Genomic DNA, 17,372 nt, shown 5'->3' on the forward strand with positions numbered 1-17,372 from the left:
ATGTTACTGGACATCCGCTTGGTCCTTACAGGGGGAAAACCCAGCCACTTTCTATCTATCTTCTACACTGACAACTAGCCCCCCTGTGCCTTATATCTGAGTCACTGACACAACTTAAGAGGACTTAAGGCTTAAGCTGTGGAAACTGTCTGCCTAGTAAGATGAATTGGAATGTGATGGTTCTGCTACTGTTGGATGTGAAAATCATTCAAACTGCTCCGAAGCCTTGAGAAATATTCTAGGGACCAGATGTGAAGGGAGGGAGATAGGGGAGTCGCTCAGGTCAAAAGTAGTGCACTATAGTAGGATGCCATTTAGGATGCAGAAAGGAATGCTCTTCATGGCCTACAAACAGACAAATACCACATTTACAATGTGGGCCAAACACTTTGGCAGTAGCAATCAAGGTACATTGTGGGGCGATGGAAAAGGTGCTGCATGAGTGTCAACAGCATGTCCCCCATCCTCTCAGATGAAGGGCCGTTTAAAGCACCCACAAGTCTGTTGCTGTTGAAGTAATGTTGAACTAATGTTGAGCTGTGTGTGTGTGTGTGTGTGTGTGTGTGACAGCTCTCCGAAACAGAGAGATAGATAGGGGCAGAGAGAGAGGGATAACGCGAGAGAGAGAAGCTGAATACAGAGTGAGGGGGAGAGAGAGGGAAAGACCGAGAGAGAGCAGAGGGAGAGCGGAGGGAGGACAGAGGGAGGACAGAGGGAGGACAGAGGGAGGACAGAGGGAGGACAGAGGGAGGACAGAGGGAGGACAGAGGGAGGACAGAGGGAGGACAGAGGGGGGACAGAGGGAGGACAGAGGGAGGACAGAGGAGGGACAGAGGGAGGACAGAGGGACAGAGGAGGGACAGAGGAGGGACAGAGGAGGGACAGAGGAGGGACAGAGGAGGGACAGAGGAGGGACAGAGAGAGAACAGAGGGAAAGACAGTAGGTGGTTATAAGTGTGATCTTTGTTTAACATGCAGCTCCACTTCATTTAGGATCCCTCCTGAGAGATCAGGGATGTCTCCCAAATGGCACCCTATTCCCCATGTCGTGCACTACTTTTGACCAGGGCCCATGGGGCTCTCATAGGGCTCTGGTCAAAAGTAGTGCACTACATAGGGAATAGGGTTCCATTTGGGACTAATCCTAGAGCAGCAACACACATTCTGGGTCATGATTGGCAGCTGGAGGGGTTCGGTCTAATTGGAGATAAAGCCAATCGTGTGGGCCTGTCTGGCACCTCAATTGCAGCAGTTATTCAGTCAGTCAGTCAAAGTCAATAGAGCTTAGGCCTACTCAGCTTGATGGGGAGTCACTTGTTCATCCTCACTGATTCATCCTCTGTCATTAATTCAATGACTCACTGATTTACAGTAGCTACTCACCCATTCACCAATTCCATCACTTACTCACTGACTTACAATAGCTACTCACCAATTCATTCACTTACTTGTCCACATAAGGTATATGCTTCCCATATCCATTACTCTCACCTCATTCATAATGTTGGAGGAAGGGCAAAATGTTAATCTCCTGTATAGATGGAGGCGGGGCAAAATGTTCATCTCCTGTATAGATGGAGGCGGGGCTAAATGTTAATCTCCTGTATAGATGGAGGCGGGGCTAAATGTTAATCTCCTGTATAGATGGAGGCGGGGCTAAATTCTAATCTCCTGTATAGATGGAGGCGGGGCTAAATGTTTATCTCCTGTATAGATGGAGGCGGGGCTAAATGTATATCTCCTGTATAGATGGAGGCGGGGCTAAATGTATATCTCCTGTATAGATGGAGGCGGGGCTAAATGTATATCTCCTGTATAGATGGAGGCGGGGCTAAATGTATATCTCCTTAAATATAGCACACATCACAGGAGGGGAACCAGCAACAACAACAAAAAACAGTCTCCTTTCTGTTATTTTCTATAAAGACATGATTCTGTGATAAAGACTCAACCTGGAACTGAACTCTCGAACAATAGACTGCATCGCAAATGATTCCCTATTCCCTTTATAGTGCACTGCTTCGAACAGGGCCCATAGGCCTCTGGTCAAAAGTAGTGCACTACATAGGGAATAGGGTGCCATGTGGGACACATCTATATATATATATATATATATATATATATATATATATATAGTCTCATCATAGACACACCTGTCAATGAAATCCAATCAACTCTACCCACAGGAGCCGGTCCTTGTCAAAGGTATTATATTTCTTATCTCCTTAAACCTTTAATCTGGAGAAGACAACTTACAAATTATTTGCTCACCAAACACAGTTCCCATTGAAATAAATGTGAATGATTTCCATTATAAATCTCATGAAGTCACTCTACGGTCAATCAGGTGAATGAAAGAGTTGTAAATATATTGAATATGAATAAATTAATAACAATTTTGAAAGGTCACTGTCTGTGCAGAGAGAAAATGGCTTGAGAAAGAGGCAGATAAAGAGAGAGGGAGACAGAATATAATATGAATATGAATTTTGTTAATATTGTAAATGACTTATTTTCCAAAGTATGCTTTGGCAATGTGTACAGTACCAGTCAAGAGTTTGGATACACCTACTCATTCAAGGGTTTCTTCTTTGTTTTTACTATTTTCTACATTGTAGAATAATAGTGAAGACATCAAATCTATGAAATAACACATATGGAATCATGTAGTAACCAAAAAAGTGCTAAAGAAATCAGACAATATTTTTGATTTTTGATTATTCGAAGTAGCCACCCTTTGCCTTGATCACAGCTTTGAACACTCTTGACATTCTCTCCACTAGCTTTACCTGGAATGCTTTTCCAGCAGTCTTGAAGGAGTTCCCACATATGCTGAGCATTTGTCAGCTACTTTTCCTTCACTCTGTAGTCCAACTCATCCCAAACCATCTCAATTGGGTTGAGGTTGGGTGATTGTGGAGGCCAGGTCATCTGATGCAGCACTCGATCACTCTCATTCTTGGTCTAATAGCCCTTACACAGCCTGGAGGGGTGTTGGGTCATTGTCCTGTTAATAAACAAATCATAGTACCACTGAGCGCAAACCAGATGGGATGGCGTATCGCTGCAGAATGCTGTGGTAGCCATGCTGGTTAAGTGTACCTTGAATTCTAAATAAATCACAGACAGTGTCACCAGCAAAGCACCATCACACCATCACACCTCCTCCATGCTTCACGGTGGGAACCACACATGCAGAGATCATCTGTTCACCTACTCCGTGGCTCGACGACTCATTGCGAGCTCACAGAACAGGGCTCCGGGCAGCCGAGCGGAAATGGAGGAAAACTCGCCTCCCTGCGGACCTGGCATCCTTTCACTCCCTCCTCTCCACATTTTCCTCCTCTGTCTCTGCTGCTAAAGCCACTTTCTACCACTCTAAATTCCAAGCATCTGCCTCTAACCCTAGGAAGCTCTTTGCCACCTTCTCCTCCCTCCTGAATCCTCCCCCCCCCCTCCTCCCTCTCTGCAGATGACTTCGTCAACCATTTTGAAAAGAAGTCAAACGACACCGCTGGTTCTGCTCACACTGCCCTACCCTGTGCTCTGACCTCTTTCTCCCCTCTCTCTCCAGATGAAATCTCGCGTCTTGTGACGGCCGGCCGCCCAACAACCTGCCCGCTCGACCCTATCCCCTCCTCTCTTCTCCAGACCATTTCCGGAGACCTTCTCCCTTACCTCACCTCTCTCATCAACTCATCCCTGACCGCTGGCTACGTCCCTTCCGTCTTCAAGAGAGCGAGAGTTGCACCCCTTCTGAAAAAACCTACACTCGATCCCTCCGATGTCAACAACTACAGACCAGTATCCCTTCTTTCTTTTCTCTCCAAAACTCTTGAACGTGCCGTCCTCGGCCAGCTCTTCCGCTATCTCTCTCAGAATGACCTTCTTGATCCAAATCAGTCAGGTTTCAAGACTAGTCATTCAACTGAGACTGCTCTTCTCTGTATCACGGAGACGCTCCGCACCGCTAAAGCTAACTCTCTCTCCTCTGCTCTCATCCTTCTAGACCTATCGGCTGCCTTCGATACTGTGAACCATCAGATCCTCCTCTCCACCCTCTCCGAGTTGGGCATCTCCGGCGCGGCCCACGCTTGGATTGCGTCCTACCTGACAGGTCGCTCCTACCAGGTGGCGTGGCGAGAATCTGTCTCCTCACCACGCGCTCTCACCACTGGTGTCCCCCAGGGCTCTGTTCTAGGCCCTCTCCTATTCTCGCTATACACCAAGTCACTTGGCTCTGTCATAACCTCACATGGTCTCTCCTATCATTGCTATGCAGACGACACACAATTAATCTTCTCCTTTCCCCCTTCTGATGACCAGGTGGCGAATCGCATCTCTGCATGTCTGGCAGACATATCAGTGTGGATGACGGATCACCACCTCAAGCTGAACCTCGGCAAGACGGAGCTGCTCTTCCTCCCGGGGAAGGACTGCCCGTTCCATGATCTCGCCATCACGGTTGACAACTCCATTGTGTCCTCCTCCCAGAGCGCTAAGAACCTTGGCGTGATCCTGGACAACACCCTGTCGTTCTCAACTAACATCAAGGCGGTGGCCCGTTCCTGTAGGTTCATGCTCTACAACATCCGCAGAGTACAACCCTGCCTCACACAGGAAGCGGCGCAGGTCCTAATCCAGGCACTTGTCATCTCCCGTCTGGATTACTGCAACTCGCTGTTGGCTGGGCTCCCTGCCTGTGCCATTAAACCCTACAACTCATCCAGAACGCCGCAGCCCGTCTGGTGTTCAACCTTCCAAAGTTCTCTCACGTCACCCCGCTCCTCCACTCTCTCCACTGGCTTCCAGTTGAAGTCGCATCCGCTACAAGACCATGGTGCTTGCCTACGGAGGTGTGAGGGGAACGGCACCTCAGTACCTCCAGGCTCTGATCAGGCCCTACACCCAAACAAGGGCACTGCGTTCATCCACCTCTGGCCTGCTCGCCTCCCTACCACTGAGGAAGTACAGTTCCCGCTCAGCCCAGTCAAAACTGTTCGCTGCTCTGGCCCCCAATGGTGGAACAAACTCCCTCACGACGCCAGGACAGCGGAGTCAATCACCACCTTCCGGAGACACCTGAAACCCCACCTCTTTAAGGAATACCTAGGATAGGATAAAGTAATCCTTCTCACCCCCCCCCCCTTAAAAGATTTAAATGCACTATTGTAAAGTGGCTGTTCCACTGGATGTCATAAGGTGAATGCACCAATTTGTAAGTCGCTCTGGATAAGAGCGTCTGCTAAATGACTTAAATGTAAATGTAATGCAAAAAGACAAAATCTCAAATTTGGACTCATCAGCCCAAAGGATATATCTCCACCAGTCTAATGTCCATTGCTCGTGTTTCTTGGCCCAATCAAGTCTCTTATTGTTATTGGTGTCCTTTAGAAGTGGTTTCTTTGCAGCAATTCGACCATGAAGGCCGGATTCACGCAGTCTCCTCTGATCAGTTGATGTTGAGATGTGTCTGTTACTTGAACTCTGTGAAGAATTTGTGACCCAATCTGAGGTGCAAATAACACTAATGAACTTATCCTCTACAACCGAGGTAACTCTGGGTCTTCCTTTCCTGTGGAGGTCCTCATGAGAGCCAGTTTCAAAGCCGTTTCTGTTTTCTCCGACTGCAGCTGATTGAAGCTGGTTGAGAGAATGTTGGAAAAGCATTCCAGGTGACTACCTCATGAAGCTGGTTGAGAGAATGCCAAGAGGGTGCAAAGCTGTCAAAGCAAAGGGTGGCTACTTTGAAGAATCTCAAATATAAAATATATTTTGATTTGTTTAACACTTTTTTGGTTACTACATGATTCCATGTGTGTTATTTCATAGATTTGATGTCTTCACTATTATTCTACAATGTAGAAAATAGTACAAATAAAGGAATACCCTGGAATGAGTAGGTGTTACGTCATGCCAATAAAGCAATTTAAATGAAATTGAGTGAGAGAAAAGGAGAAAAAAAAGGAGAAAGAGCGAGAGAAAAGAGAAAGAGACAAAAAGAGAGAAAGAAAGAGTCAGTCTGGAATTCCTAGTCCTGGTCGACATCTCAAATGGCACCCTATTCCCTATGGTCCATTGTCAAAAGTAGTACACTATACAGGGAATAGGGTGCCATTTTCGGTCCAAAAAACTGCACTATATAGGGGATAGGGTGCCATTTGGGACGTAAGCCCTAGTGTCAGTCAGGAAGTCCATTTACCTACCAGCAGCCAGGAAATTAAGGCAGTGTGTGTGCATTTGTGTGTGTGTGTGCGTGTGCGTGAGTACTACACCCAGACAGGGCAAGGTGAGATGACACTATTAGACTGATTATAGAAGTAGTAGCTCTTACTAGAGACTCCACATTCTTACTAGAGACTCCACATTCTTACTAGAGACTCCACATTCTTACTAGAGACTCCACATTCTTACTGAAGAATCCACATTCTTACTGGAGACTCCACATTCTTACTAGAGACTCCACATTCTTACTAGAGACTCCACATTCTTACTAGAGACTCCACATTCTTACTGAAGAATCCACATTCTTACTGAAGAATCCACATTCTTACTGAAGAATCCACATTCTTACTGGAGGACCCATATTCTTACTGGAGGATCCAGGGTATTTAATGCCCTGGTATCTTCCACAGCCCTGCGAGACAGTTCATATTATAGGGGTAATAGCTAAGTCATTCAGGGTGTACAGACGTCTTGGAGCTCTCTGCTGCCAAGATAGTAGATCGTCTACACACTAGAAGTCATCTGGCCATTCAGATCTGTGTGTGTGTGTGTGTGTGTACTGGTAATCCTATATATATATATATATATATATATCATGTCTTCCGGTGTCTGTGTGATCCGATCCTAATATCAACAAACACACACAAACACAGTGATGAACCTCCCCATGCTATCATTAGCGCCCTAATTACGAGAGTTCATTTTCTCGCCACAGTCTCCCCGGGGGGATTGCTATAATGCTGATAAATAAGCAGCTGACTTTGCCACGGTAACGCCAATTAACCCTGTTTACACAATCAGGCTTCACACACACTGCCTGTGTCCTAAATGGCACCCTATTCCGTTTATAGTGCACTACTTCTGACCAGGGCACCATAGTAACAAACACATTATCATAGAAAGAGGCTAGGAGGACCCTGTTGATTTGATGCTAACTAAACGCAATGAATCTGCAAGACAATATCCACGGTGCTTTTAAAACACAACCTTACAGACAGACGTTCCCTTACTGTCCAAACATACATATTACAATACAATGAATCTGGAGAAAAACAAATCTACAGACATAATGCTGAGAAAAACACAGCAGTTTTTTTTGAGACAATGTTCTTGGTATCTGTCAAAATCAAGGGCCAATCAATGTCGTTAACTCCCAGGGTTGAAAACCAGCAGTATGTCGTCGAGGGTGGGAATTCAATATTAATGAACTGATGAAAGCATAGACTACAAGGCTGCCAGTGCTACCGGTGTTTCATAAACTATTCTAACAGTTTCATGTATTAGCCACAATCGACCACCGACATATGAAGCCCACAGGTGGATACATACAAGTCACCATGGGCCCATCACAGTGGAGAGAAAAACACCACTTTAGGAGGTCAGGGAATGTTTTTCTGCTGAAGATCAAAGCAATGAGATAATGCCAATAACTTGTTTCAGTGGTCACAGCAATACATTAGCCCCTCTGAAAGTCAAACACCTAGGGAGACCAGAGGCACACATATCCACGGCTATGGGGGACACAACAGATAAACACAGCGAGAAAGTATTTCTGCGTTCTACCGGTGGTGTCTGTCGTTACAGCAATACATTAGCCCCTTTTGACAGTCAAAATCCATAGGGACCATAACAAGCCAATACAAGCACAATTGCATTTCATCATGTTGGAGAAGGTTGAAACGATGACAATGAAAGGCAGATAGATAGGGGAACATAGCGTTTTGGAGAACTGCAACACCGATGAGAGAGAACTGAAATGTACAAACTTACCGCTGCACTCTTCAGCTGCTGGCTGTGGATGACAGTCGGCGAGGATGATGAACTCAAAAAGAGGTTTGATTGGTTGATTGATATCCAGCCTGCGTGCTGACGCTTTTTTTTTTTTGCAGGTGAAAGTGTGTGTTTGCTTGTTTGAAAGTGTGTGTTTGCGTGTGTGAGGATCAATGAGGTAAGGATGAGTATGCACGCGCTAGCGAGCGGCCACCACAACCGATACACGTTACCTTAAATATGACATCTAAACGAGCAGGCTACTGAGAGGCTATTGCTAAAATACAAACTGTAAATTGCGTTGCTGTCAAATGCTGTGCTTAGCCTATAATTGTCTATAAAATTTATTAAAAAGACACATGTCGCCTAATCAACTAGGATTTATCAAATATCCCTTTAAATAAATCAAAGCTGTAGATAGCCGAATGTTTATTAAATATCCTAACCTACAGTTGTGCCATAAAGTCCATATTGCTTGGTTTTAAATAATTGACAACACGTCGATTCGAATGCAAAAATGTATCACCAGTCTATGAAAGTAAATAAAACGCAAACATACAATCATTACCAAGCTCGGGTAAGATTACTGCAGCCTATAGTTCGCTATAGGAATCATACTCACAAATAGATGCCCGTTCAATTGCTTTGTTTCCATCGAATACGACTCGTAGGGAGAAAATAAACAGCGAATGTAGACAACAGTCTGTGCAAAAGTGTGTTTCGTGCAAACAAATGTTCCCCAAACCCTAAAACCAAGACTGCAATACGTCTATGCTGTGATCCGAATTACAACAACTCGCTGTATTTCTGCCCAGCGTAAAATGTTGACTCGGGAAACGCGCGACAGCCTGCACACAGAGACGCGCACACACACACACATGAGCGACGTTGCACTGTGCACTTCCCTGCTCTCTCCTTCCCTTCTCGTCCCTCTTGTCGCCCTCAACAATGTCTCTCACTCACTCGTGACGTCACTGGGCGAGACGCAACGTTAACTCTCCCTTCCTTATCTGCAGTAGAGTTCAGTGTACCCCTACAGCCCCACACTACTTGACGATGGGCCGGGTAGACGCTGAAAATAGTGCTGAATGGGAGAAATTAGAGCCCTCATTGGCTGACAGAAAGACATATGGGGTTTACACATCCTAGATAAATAGTGCAGACCACCCCACTATGCCGAGTTCATGGCTAACAGCAATTGGCCAATCAACTCCTTCTTCTGTCTCATCCTCCTCTCTCCCCCCTGTCGACTGTCAGTTTGATGTATGTAGTCACTCTATGAGCATAATAAACTTATTCTGCAGCTGGCAGGTTGGGGCTGTCTGGGCTGGCTGCAGCTTCAACGGACTGCCCCAAAATGGCACACTATTCCCGATGTGGTGCACTACTTCTGACTAGAGCGGCTTTGGACAAAAGTAGTGCACGACATAGGGAAAAATGTGGCATTTTGGGGCGCAACCAGGGTGATTGTATTACTGAGGAGGACAGGGATCAGCAATGGGGGGCTCTGTCATTGCAGGGATGATCAGGTTTATCATTCATTATTTCTTCAGTTTGGTACCTAAAGCCAGTTAAGAGGACCCCTGTCTTGCTGACTCTGTTCTGGTAAGGGAGGCTGAGTATACTGGGTAGGTAGGGGGAGATGGGTAGTCAGGGTAGGCCGGGAAAATAGGGGAGAGTTAGGCAGGCTATAATGCATAGGTAGTGGAGGCTGGGTAGGTAGGGTATGCTGGGGGGAAGGCTGGGGAGGTAGGGTAGGCCTGGGAGGTATGGTTGTTATGGTAGGCTGGGGAGGTATGGTAGGTAGGTAGGTTAGGTGGGGAAGGCTGGAGAGGTATTGTAGGTGGAGTAGGCTGGGGAGGTATGGTAGGTAGGTAGGGTAGGTGGGATAGGCTGGGGAGGTATGGTAGGTAGAGTAGGTAGGTGGGATAGGCTGGGGAGGTATGGTAGGTAGAGTAGGTAGGTGGGATAGGCTGGGGAGGTATGGTAGGTGGGGTATGTTGGTAAGGTAGATTGGGATAGACTGGGGAGTTATGGTAGGTAGGGTAGGCTGGGGAGGTATGGAAGACTGGGGAGGTAGGGTAGGCTGGGGAGGTATGGTAGGTATGGTAGGCGGGGGAGATATGATAGGTAGGGTAGGTGGGGTAGGCTGGAGAGGTGTGGTAGGTAGGGTAGGTAGGGTAGGCCGGGGAGGTATGGTAGGTAGGGTAGGCCGGGGAGGTATGGTAGGTAGGGTAGGCCGGGGAGGTATGGTAGGTAGGGTAAGCAGGATAGATAGGGTAGGGTAGGCTGGGGAGGTATGGTAGGTATGGTAGGCGGGGGAGATATGATAGGTAGGGTAGGTGGGGTAGGCTGGAGAGGTGTGGTAGGTAGGGTAGGTAGGGTAGGCCGGGAGGTATGGTAGGTAGGGTAGGCCGGGGAGGTATGGTAGGTAGGGTAGGCCAGGGAGGTATGGTAGGTAGGGTAGGCCGGGGAGGTATGGTAGGTAGGGTAGGCCGGGGAGGTATGGTAGGTAGGGTAGGCCGGGAGGTAGGGTAGGTAGGGTAGGCCGGGAGGTATGGTAGGTAGGGTAGGCCGGGGAGGTATGGTAGGTAGGGTAGGCCAGGGAGGTATGGTAGGTAGGGTAGGCCGGGAGGTATGGTAGGTAGGGTAGGCCGGGAGGTATGGTAGGTAGGGTAGGCCGGGGAGGTATGGTAGGTAGGGTAGGTAGGGTAGGCCGGGGAGGTATGGTAGGTAGGGTAGGCCGGGAGGTATGGTAGGTAGGGTAGGCCAGGGAGGTATGGTAGGTAGGGTAAGCAGGATAGATAGGGTAGGGTAGGCAGAGGATGCTGGCAGAGACAGTGAGAGAGGGATGAGTCACACCACACAACACAGGAGGCAGGTGGAAATGGATCTGCCATTTTCAAAGTTCTAACACAACTGAGTCACAGAAAATAGCAGTTTTTTCTCTGTTTGCTCTGCTGAATGGCACATGACATTTTGAACACGTGCCATCGTTCACACAATGGCAGTGTTTATCTTAGAAATGGAAAGGAATGTTTTAGAATGTGGTGCTGAAAGGACAGTTCTAGAATGTGGTGCTGAAAAGACAGTTCTAGAATGTGGTGCTGAAAAAACAGTTCTAGAATGTGGCACTGAAAAGACAGTTCTAGAATGTGGTGCTGAAAAGACAGTTCTAGAATGTGGTGCTGAAATGACAGTTCTAGAATGTGGTGCTGAAAAGACAGTTCTAGAATGTGGTGCTGAAAAGACAGTTCTAGAATGTGGCACTGAAAAGACAGTTCTAGAATGTGGTGCTGAAAAGACAGTTCTAGAATGTGGTGCTGAAATGACAGTTCTAGAATGTTGTGCTGAAAGGACAGTTCGAGAATGTGGTGCTGAAAAGACAGTTCTAGAATGTTGTGCTGAAAGGACAGTTCGAGAATGTGGTGCTGAAAGGACAGTTCTAGAATGTTGTGCTGAAAGGACAGTTCGAGAATGTGGTGCTGAAAAGACAGTTCTAGAATGTGGTGCTGAAAAGACAGTTCTAGAATGTGGTGCTGAAATGACAGTTTCAGAATGTGTTGCTTAACGGCCAGTTCTAGAATGAAAGGACAGTTCCAGAATCTGTCACGGACCACATCCTCTCTAACCATGCCACAAATCAGGTGAGACTTTCCCAAAAGCATCCATTACCAGTGTTTCCTTTAGACAGTCCCTAGAATCTGTATATTCCCCCAGAGGACCAGCAGACAGAGCTGTATGAGATATTGTCCCCAGTCAGTCACTTCAGACCTCAGTACATCTCGCCGTAGTCTGCAGAATGATCTCCTAGTTTATCATGCATGAGCGAAGGAGAGGATATGTGTAAATCTATCCATTCATCCCTCCCTCCCTCCCACTGTCGGTCCCACAAGGACCTGTATCACACCACTCTTACAAACAGACATGCACAGATGAATTCCCCCTTTCACTCTCTCTCTCTTTCATTCTGTCTCTCTCTCTCGCTCGCTCGCTCTCTCTCTCCCTCTCTCCTTCGCTCTCTCAGTCTCTCTCCGTCTCTCTCACACACACTTTTCTCAGAAATGAAACAAAAATTCCTACTGTACCATGGAGAATATAAACAGCTGGTAAAATGAAATAAGAAAATACAAAAAAATGGAGTCCCAAATGGCATGTTGCGTCCCCATTGGGCTTGGTTCAAAAGTAGTGCACTTTGTAGGGAATAGGTTGCCATATTTGGGACTCATCCTCAGGCTCATGAACATCCCAGACGTGTTCACCAAACAGCAGCTGCCATCGAGCAGTCTAGCGGTGTGTGTACATTAGAGCATATCAACAACTCACTCAGAACATGAAAAGAGATATCAAAGTCTCTCAAATATTTCCCACCTAATTTGTAGACTTTCTTTTCATATCCAACTGGGATTATAAATGAGCTGTTACTTTTTCCCGGTCACTCTAACAAAGTATTAAATAGATAATTGAATGGCATCCTATTCCCTATTTAGTGTATGGGCCTAGAGCCCATAAAGGGGTGGTTGAGTTTCTCTCCATTTTAGCAGAGCTGTCATCACCTTTGCTCCTTCATCTGTCACTTTCTCTTTCTCTCCAGCCCCTAAAATTACAGTCTGTCACCGTGTCTTCCCTTTCACAATCACAAATCAATTACCAAACATTTCCCTCCTTCTCCACCACCCCCTCGGTCATTTTTCTTCCCTCTCTCTGGTTCTAAGTGCAGCTCTTGTCTACATTTCTATATCAATATTTACAGTGGGGCAAAAAAGTATTTAGTCAGCCACCAATTGTGCAAGTTCTCCCACTTAAAAATAATAGGTACACTTCAACTATGACAGACAAAATGAGAAAAAAAATCCAGAAAATCACATTGTAGGATTTTTAATGAATTTATTTGCAAATTATGGTGGAAAATAAGTATTTGGTCAATAACAAAAGTTTATCTCAAAACTTTGTTATATACCCTTTGTTGGCAATGACAGAGGTCAAACGTTTTCTGTAAGTCTTCACAAGATTTTCACACACTGTTGCTGGTATTTGGGCCCATTCCTCCATGCAGATCTCCTCTAGAGCAGTGATGTTTTGGGGCTGTTGCTGGGCAACACAGACTTTCAACTCCCTCCAAAGATTTTCTATGGGGTTGAGATCTGGAGACTGGCTAGGCCACTCCAGGACCTTGAAATGCTTCTTACAAAGCCACTCCTTCGTTGCCCGGATGGTGTGTTTGGGATCATTGTCATGCTGAAAGACCCAGCCACGTTTCATCTTCAATGCCATTGTTGATGGAAGGAGGTTTTCACTCAAAATCACACGATACATGGCCTCATTCATTCTTTCCTTTACACGGATCAGTCGTCCTGGTCCCTTTGCAGAATAACAGCCCCAAAGCATGATGTTTCCACCCCCATGCTTCACAGTAGGTATGGTGTTCTTTGGATGCAACTCAGCATTCTTTGTCCCCCAAACACGACGTGTTGAGTTTTTACCAAAAAGTTATATTTTGGTTTCATCTGACCATATGACATTCTCCCAATCTTCTTCTGGTTCAACCAAATGCTCTCTAGCAAACTTCAGACGGGCCTGGACATGTACTGGCTTAAACAGGGGGACACGTCTGGCACTGCAGGATTTGAGTCCCTGGCGGCGTAGTGTGTTACTGATGGTAGGCTTTGTTACTTTGGTCCCAGATCTCTGCAGGTCATTCACTAGGTCCCCCCGTGTGGTTCTGGGATTTTTGCTCACCGTTCTTGTGATCATTTTGACCCCACGGGGTGAGATCTTGCGTGGAGCCCCAGATCGAGTGAGATTATCAGTGGTCTTGTATGTCTTCCATTTCCTAATTATTGCTCCCACAGTTGATTTCTTCAAACCAAGCTGCTTACCTATTGCAGATTCAGTCTTCCCAGCCTGGTGCAGGTCTACAATTTTGTTTCTGGTGTCCTTTGACAGCTCTTAGGTCTTGGCCATAGTGGAGTTTGGAGTGTGACTGTTTGAGGTTGTGGACAGGTGTCTTTTATACTGATAACAAGTTCAAACAGGTGCCATTAATACAGATAACGAGTGGAGGACAAAGGAGCCTCTTAAAGAAGAAGTTACAGGTCTGTGAGAGCCAGAAATCTTGCTTGTTTGTAGGTGACCAAATACTTATGTTCCACCATAATTTGCAAATAAATTCATAAAAAATCCTACAATGTGATTTTCTGGATTTTTTCCCTCATTTTGTCTGTCATAGTTTAAGTGTACCTATGATGAAAATTACAGGCCTCTCTCATTTTTTTAAGTGGGAGAACTTGCACAATTGGTGGCTGACTAAATGCTTTTTTGCCCCACTGTAAATCAGCATTTAATATTTGAAGCTCAGGGAAACTGAGGGTTAATTTCTGTTTTCTCTCAATCTCCATCCCAAATGGCATCATATTCCCTAATAGTGCACTACTTTTGACCAGGGCCCATAGGGAATAGGGTGCACTACTTATGATATTTGGGATACAGCCTGTATTCATTAACCCTCCCTCTGCTCTGTACCCGTGGTATGATCAAGATGAGCCGGTCTCCATCCAACTCTCCCTCTGCTCTGTACCAGTGGTATGATCAAGATGAGCCGGTCTCCATTAACCCTCCCTCTGCTCTGTACCTGTGGTATGATCAAGATGAGCCGGTCTCCATCCAACTCTCCCTCTGCTCTGTACCAGTGGTATGATCAAGATGAGCCGGTCTCCATCCACCTCTCCCTCTGCTCTGTACCAGTGGTATGATCAAGATGAGCCGGTCTCCATCCACCTCTCCCTCTGCTCTGTACCAGTGGTATGATCAAGATGAGCCGGTCTCCATTAACCCTCCCTCTGCTCTGTACCAGTGGTATGATCAAGATGAGCCGGTCTCCATCCACCTCTCCCTCTGCTCTGTACCAGTGGTATGATCAAGATGAGCCGGTCTCCATCCACCTCTCCCTCTGCTCTGTACCAGTGGTATGATCAAGATGAGCCGGTCTCCATCCACCTCTCCCTCTGCTCTGTACCAGTGGTATGATCAAGATGAGCCGGTCTCCATCCACCTCTCCCTCTGCTCTGTACCAGTGGTATGATCAAGATGAGCCGGTCTCCATCCACCTCTCCCTCTGCTCTGTACCAGTGGTATGATCAAGATGAGCCGGTCTCCATTCACCTCTCCCTCTGCTCTGTACCAGTGGTATGATCAAGATGAGCCGGTCTCCATCCACCTCTCCCTCTGCTCTGTACCAGTGGTATGATCAAGATGAGCCGGTCTCCATCCACCTCTCCCTCTGCTCTGTACCAGTGGTATGATCAAGATGAGCCGGTCTCCATTCACCACACTCCCACTGTACTTCTGCTTTCCATTAGTACGTATTGTTCCTGTTCTACTGTGCCTCTGGCGGAGTCACAAATGCCACCCTATTCTCGATACAGTGCACTACTATTGTCCAGAGCCCACACGGGCACTATATAGGAAATAGGATGCCATTTGGGACTCACATTGTCTCATTGATATTCAGTATCACAGAGTAGACAGACCTACCATTAGGATGGGTGTCGTGTTGATTCAACCCTGTGTTTCTCTCAGACTACAGGATGTTGTTGCCGTGGGTGACGTGTTAATTCAACCCTGTGTTTCTCTCAGACTACAGGATGTTGTTGCCGTGGGTGATGTGTTAATTCAACCCTGTGTTTCTCTCAGACTACAGGATGTTGTTGCCGTGGGTGATGTGTTATTTCAACCCTGTGTTTCTCTCAGACTACAGGATGTTGTTGCCGTGGGTGACGTGTTAATTCAACCCTGTGTTTCTCTCAGACTACAGGATGTTGTTGCCGTGGGTGATGTGTTAATTCAACCCTGTGTTTCTCTCAGACTACAGGATGTTGTTGCCGTGGGTGATGTGTTATTTCAACCCTGTGTTTCTCTCAGACTACAGGATGTTGTTGCCGTGGGTGACGTGTTAATTCAACCCTGTGTTTCTCTCTGACTACAGGATGTTGTTGCCGTGGGTGACGTGTTAATTCAACCCTGTGTTTCTCTCAGACTACAGGATGTTGTTGCCGTGGGTGACGTGTTAATTCAACCCTGTGTTTCTCTCAGACTACAGGATGTTGTTGCCGTGGGTGACGTGTTAATTCAACCCTGTGTTTCTCTCAGACTACAGGATGTTGTTGCCGTGGGTGACGTGTTAATTCAACCCTGTGTTTCTCTCAGACTACAGGATGTTGTTGCCGTGGGTGACGTGTTAATTCAACCCTGTGTTTCTCTCAGACTACAGGATGTTGTTGCCGTGGGTGACGTGTTAATTCAACCCTGTGTTTCTCTCTGACTACAGGATGTTGTTGCCGTGGGTGACGTGTTAATTCAACCCTGTGTTTCTCTCTGACTACAGGATGTTGTTGCCGTGGGTGACGTGTTAATTCAACCCTGTGTTTCTCTCTGACTACAGGATGTTGTTGCCGTGGGTGACGTGTTAATTCAACCCTGTGTTTCTCTCAGACTACAGGATGTTGTTGCCATGGGTGACGTGTTAATTCAACCCTGTGTTTCTCTCTGACTACAGGATGTTGTTGCCGTGGGTGACGTGTTAATTCAACCCTGTGTTTCTCTCAGACTACAGGATGTCGTTGCCGTGGGTGACGTGTTAATTCAACCCTGTGTTTCTCTCAGACTGCAGGATGTTGTTGCCATGGGTGACGTGTTATTTCAACCCTGTGTTTCTCTCAGACTACAGGATGTTGTTGCCGTGGGTGACGTGTTAATTCAACCCTGTGTTTCTCTCAGACTACAGGATGTTGTTGCCATGGGTGACGTGTTAATTCAACCCTGTGTTTCTCTCAGACTACAGGATGTTGTTGCCGTGGGTGACGTGTTAATTCAACCCTGTGTTTCTCTCAGACTACAGGATGGTGTTGCCGTGGGTGACGTGTTGATTCAACCCTGTGTTTCTCTCAGACTACAGGATGTTGTTGCCGTGGGTGACGTGTTAATTCAACCCTGTGTTTCTCTCAGACTACAGGATGTTGTTGCCGTGGGTGACGTGTTAATTCAACCCTGTGTTTCTCTCTGACTACAGGATGTTGTTGCCGTGGGTGACGTGTTAATTCAACCCTGTGTTTCTCTCTGACTACAGGATGTTGTTGCCGTGGGTGACGTGTTAATTCAACCCTGTGTTTCTCTCAGACTACAGATCACAACAGAGGCCCGCCTGCACATAATATCATGCTACAATATCTCTGCCTCCAAAAAAACGTTTGTAACAATTCTACAGAAAGTAAAACATGAACATGTCCTAGAGAATGGAAAACTAATATTGATAAGACTCTTATGCAATGCAACAGTAGCAACTGCTTATGACAATGGGCACAAGGATCTGCAAATGAATG

General features: G+C 46.4%; 1 protein-coding gene across 3 annotated transcripts in view; it reads right to left on the bottom strand.

The window, feature by feature from the left end:
• LOC118397627 (gamma-aminobutyric acid type B receptor subunit 1-like) overlaps nucleotides 1–8,929 on the bottom strand; it is a 301,998-nt gene extending 293,069 nt beyond the window's left edge. For 2 of the 3 annotated variants that reach the window (XR_008070123.1, XM_052469312.1), the window contains exon 1: nucleotides 7,996–8,611. The gene's annotated coding sequence lies outside the window, so the exon portion shown is untranslated. The other variant, XM_052469313.1, reaches the window with a different exon arrangement.
• Between the last annotated feature and the right edge of the window lie 8,443 nt (nucleotides 8,930–17,372).

The sequence above is a fragment of the Oncorhynchus keta genome, chromosome 19 (assembly GCF_023373465.1).
Source record: "Oncorhynchus keta strain PuntledgeMale-10-30-2019 chromosome 19, Oket_V2, whole genome shotgun sequence".
NCBI classification, from domain to species: domain Eukaryota; kingdom Metazoa; phylum Chordata; class Actinopteri; order Salmoniformes; family Salmonidae; genus Oncorhynchus; species Oncorhynchus keta.